The sequence below is a fragment of the Ostrinia nubilalis genome, chromosome 8 (assembly GCF_963855985.1).
Source record: "Ostrinia nubilalis chromosome 8, ilOstNubi1.1, whole genome shotgun sequence".
In the NCBI taxonomy this organism is placed as follows: Eukaryota; Metazoa; Arthropoda; class Insecta; order Lepidoptera; family Crambidae; genus Ostrinia; species Ostrinia nubilalis.
In genome coordinates, this window is record NC_087095.1 from 7,423,564 (window position 1) to 7,428,814 (window position 5,251).

The 5,251-nt window shown below is 33.6% G+C and overlaps 1 long non-coding RNA gene across 1 annotated transcript; it reads left to right on the top strand.

Annotated features, from left to right (window-relative positions):
- The first annotated feature begins 3,528 nt into the window (after positions 1-3,528).
- LOC135074159 (uncharacterized) lies at positions 3,529-4,181 on the top strand. The gene is made up of 2 exons (XR_010257762.1): positions 3,529-3,722; positions 3,898-4,181. It is a non-coding gene; the product is annotated as an uncharacterized LOC135074159 (long non-coding RNA).
- The last annotated feature ends 1,070 nt before the right edge of the window (positions 4,182-5,251 follow it).

Sequence of the window (5,251 nt, forward strand, 5' to 3'; positions counted from 1 at the left end):
CTTAAAACTTTAATTTCAATTAGGTTTTGATGATATTAATGTGTGATCTAAAATATTATATTCAAAAATCTCAATGCACATGTACCTACTATAATTAGTATTAAAAAGTCTCGAATTTTCTCAATTGACATTAGACGATGAGTACTTACTTGTATAATAAAATAACGGTATCTACAGCTGCATTATCTCTCAGTCTCATAAAAACTATTTTCTTACAACCTTTTTACCTTGCTACCCGGGCACCAAAATCATGTTTCATATTTTCCCACTCAGTTGGACTGTCAAAACATTTTTTGCACTACAAATTGGTCACAGAGACCTGAATGATACCGCGTCTAATGGTGTTTAAAGTGCAATGTGAAAGTTGTGAGAGTCTGTCGGATCCCCGGCTCGCAAACCGAGGTATTGAGATTCGAGAACAATGAAATCGACTTTTACGATTCAACGCACTGTTTAACCTTATTCCGTAACCGGGAAAAGCTTGTAACCTATTTCGTGTTTGTAAGCAACACGCAGAATGTTCCTACTTAATCGTAAGTAGGTATGTATAAGTTTTAATGAAAATATTTTCTCTATGCTAATTGATCAATCAGCTGCAGCAGCTGCTCTTGTGAGGAGAAGTGAATCTATTAGCTACCTACATGGTTTATTCAATATTGTAAGGTAACGGAAACGAATCGCAATTAACGAAAATGGTGAATGAATTAGATAGATAGACGATCAACTAGCTATTTACCTATTTATACTCTTATACAAAATACCTATTTGATACCGAAAAACACCTACAGAATCATCATAAATAAATAGACAACATTCTACTTGCCTACAGTCAGAGTACTCACTGATTGCCTTTTTCCTATTTTTTGCTTTTTCTGGTCCGCAGGCGGGCTGCCCGAATTTCATTATTTCATACAAGTTTTTCCTATTACGCGGGCAACACGCTCGCAACCAGTGATAACATACCACAGTTTAGAGAGACTAGATCCGCACTCTTGCAGAAATCCGCATCACAGGAAAAAAGCACAGAGGATAAAGTTTTATTTCCCGCCATGACTGTTATGTTGAGAAGTACTAGTGACATCTATCTTGCTTTATTGTAATAATTTAATATTTATGCAGCGCCATCTGTTGATTTTTATCGTCACCAGTACGACCAGACAAGCGTTGCTAGGCAACTGAACTTTGTATGAGAAGTAAAACTGAAACTAGATGGCAGCTCTCACCCATTTCGAAGAAACTGAGAATTATTCTGAATTTAGATTATTCTTCCTATTTACTATGCAAAAATATTATTCAGCAGATTAATTTAAATTCAATTGTTTTATTTCCATTATTGGATTTAAATTAAAAATCTTTACAAAACTCTTATGGTAAGCAACAAGATGAGTTCGAAAGTAATGTTTAGATTTTTATTTGTCTATTTAGCAATGGTATTTATGTTTAAATAAATAAACTTAGTAATATGGAACCCTAAAAAAGTGAACAAAACTCATCGTACTTTAACGAAACTCTTTATTTTCAAACGTCTATTACTCACCCATAGATGGCGTTATAAGTTGCAAAATGGAAGATAATAAGTATTTGTTTATAATTTTAAAATAATCCACTATTATTTTCAGAATTAGATTAGCTATACTAGATTAACAAAAAATCATATACATAGAAAGCATTTTACGATAGTTATCTTAACCTTATGAAATAAACACGGAATAGTTGAAACAAGTTTGCGCGGGAAACTTTTTCAAACAAAATGTATTGAGAATTTTATTGTTTTTCTTTTTTTTCTTTTCACACAAGCCAGTGTTTGAATGTTTATGTTTAAACGTTATGCGCATTAATACCCGTAATATTAAATTCACTCGGTTGAAGGATTATTAAAAAACTAGCGGCCGCCCGCGACTTCGTACGCGTGGATCCCGTTTTACCCCCTTCATCTATCTTACGCGGTTTAGATTTTTTCATACAAATGTTTTTTCCCGCTAACTCCCATTCCCATGGGAATTTTGCAATATCCTGTTGTAACTAAGCTTTAAGTTTACTAAGGTATCTGCATGCCAAATTTCAAACGTCTAACTTAAGCGGTTTAGATTTGTCATACAAAAGGATTTTCCCGCTAATTCCCGTTCCCGTGGGAATTTTGCAATATTCTGTTGTAACTAAGCTTTAAGTTTACTAAGGTACCTGCATGCCAAATTTCAAGCGCCTAACTTAAGCGGTTTAGATTTTTCATATAAAAGGATTTTCCCGCTAATTCCCGTTCCCGTGGGAATTCCTAAGTATACTATAACCTGCCCAGGAGTATGAAGAATAAGTGTACCAAGTTTCGTTAAAATCCGTCGAGTAGTTTTTGATTCTATAAGGAACATACAGACAGACAGACAGACAAAAATTTTAGTATCGATCACTAATCACCCCCTTAGTTGATATTTATTTTGAAAATATATCATGTACAGAATTGACATCTCTACAGATTTATTATAAGTATAGATGTAATATAGTGATAAACCAATGGTATTGAATGAGGTATACAAAAGTTATGAGTCAGTTTAAAATTAGAAATCAAAGTTAAGACTTGATCGATAATTCCCGGGAATGAATTAATTCTAAACTTAAACTCAAACTTACGAAGAAAGACGTTGACTGACGTGGGAGTGATATTTAATGATACAAATAAAAGTATTGGATTACTAATGTTTGGCCAAAAAACGTTTCCCAAATTATCACATCGCAAACAACGTTTCGCAAATTTTCATTTGGCAAAACAACTTATTGCAAACTTTTAATTCGCAAATGTCGTTTTTGGCATATTATTGTTTAGCAAATTATTGTTTGGCAAAGTATGTTTTGCCAAATGTTTCATTTGGCAAAAATATTTCACGATATACTATTTACAAAATAATTTGATTGGTGCATAGAATGGAATACAAATTAGCTTGTGGTTATTATTTTGTTTAGTGGGTAGTTAATATGAAATTTGTTTTAAATTAATTTTCATATTTCACTCTTTTTATCGAAATTTCCAAATGATTCATTAACAATAGAGGTGATTCTAGGTCACTGTTCTAACCTAACCTAGTATTTTGGGCAATACCTACTTTCTGCAACCATACTATTTTCTGCAATCTCTTTGTTTTACATAAAATTCTTGTGAAAACCATGATCATGTGCCATAAGCATAAATGTGAAGTGTCAATTTGACCAAACAAATTATTTGGGATATAATATTTGGCAAAATAAAACATTTGCTATATAAACATTTGCCAAGTAAAATTTTGCCAAATGATAATTTGACCAAATGAATTAGTTGCGAAAAGTACAGTTGCTAAAAGTTCATTTGGGAAATGAAACTTTGGCGATAAGTTGTTTGCGAAGTGAAATTTGGCGAAAAGTAATTTGGCCAAACAGAAGGATACCAAAAGTATTTGACGAACTTTTCAACAGCAAAAAACAAAGGATATTTCATCCACTCATTTACAAAATACAGTCAAAAACTCAGGAGTACATCCCAAACTTTTCCATCCAATTGGCTCTGTGCACGATTACAGCGCCAACTAGCGTCCACAACTTTGTGGGCTCTGTCACATTGACATTTAGGTCGTTATTTGTGAAAAAATATCGAAATGAAAAAATAACAAATATTTTCGACTAATAAATTGTTGTGATACCACGATTTGGGTGGAAAAAAGGTTTTGAAATCATTTTGGTCATTCAAATCAAATGAGGTAAGTCCAAAAAGTGTGTTTAATTTTGATTGAGTCAGGGTTTGTTTACTTCATTTATAGTTGTAGTTTTACAGTAAAACAAAAAGAAAAAGCTACTTTAACGGTTTCATTATATAACAGTAAATATATTTAAATGTTCCTGTATCGCTAGTAATAAATTAAATATCATTTTCAGATCGAAATGAGTATTGTTTTGAAGACCGGGTTTGTGAGTGTTACAATATCAAATTCCAACCACAGACCGTATTTAAAGGAAAGTTGTTGGTATTGGCTGGACCAAGTCCGAGATGTAGAAGAATTAAGAACAAAACAAGGGCAGAGTTCAATAATTCACGCTCTCATCATAAGGCAAACATCTGTGCACAACAACTACTGTGACTCATTTTTGTACTACCACGTTGTATAGTCTAGTTATTTCCAAATTGTAAACGGCTATTAAACCAGCCCTATCGAAATACAGTCCACTCTTTTATTTAAGTTCCCTGTAGGACCCTTTTTATGTGATTAATTAATGATATTAAAATGTATTATGTAGAATCGCTTTGCCATTGACAGATACATCTGATGACATAGCTTACATTATTTCTACTTTTGACCACCATGAGCGCTGCGATAGATTATGTTACCCCCACCTAGTACTTCGCACCCAGCGAATACCAATGCACTCAAAAGTAGCAGAAAGCGAAATGGAATAAAAATCAGTTAATGACAAAAAGCGGGAACGCCGCACGGGTGGCGGTCTCGCGACATGTTACCATAAATCAGGGAGTAGGGGGCGCCACCCCCGCGATGATCTTTTCCCTAGATCCTACATTTTTATAACGGGCAACATCCAGCTTTTTTACGTGTAATAATCCCCGTGTGCGATGTGCGTGTTTTTTAAGAGACATCGAAAAATTATTCCCTGTTACGCTTCCATTTGAACCTTTTATGTTTTAGGTCAGGAATTTTGGTTTATTATGAAAATATGCTTCAGTACCTCTAGTACGAAAAACTTTCGAGTTCGTTTCGTTGCGTATTCAAAGTGTCATCGAAAAATTTTGTATGAAAAATTAAACAGCGCCCCCTAGGGCGGCTATAATATAGGGGGCGCTGTTTAATTTTTCATACAAAATTTTTCGATGACACTTTGAATACGCAACGAAACGAACTCGAAAGTTTTTCGTACTAGAGGTACTGATTGTTTTTATTTGTTTCTGACGGATTTTAGTCATCAAAATTATAATTGTACAATTTTTATACTTATAACTTGTCTTGTTCCCGAGGAGCAGCTGTCATCGGTTGTCATCTCGAAAATCTGCGGGTTGTCGCAGTATGGAGCTAAATAATGTGGAATTTTATTAGGTGCTATGCTTTTTGAAATAAAAATGTCAAGTCTGATATTATTGACTGGTATATTACAAGAATTAACTAAACTTAACAGATCCACAATTTCATTGTAACCAATGAGAAAACATTTTTCCGATAGCTTTCCCGATTTCAGAAAATTGACACTATTAAACCTATAATAAGTTAATAACAATGATGAG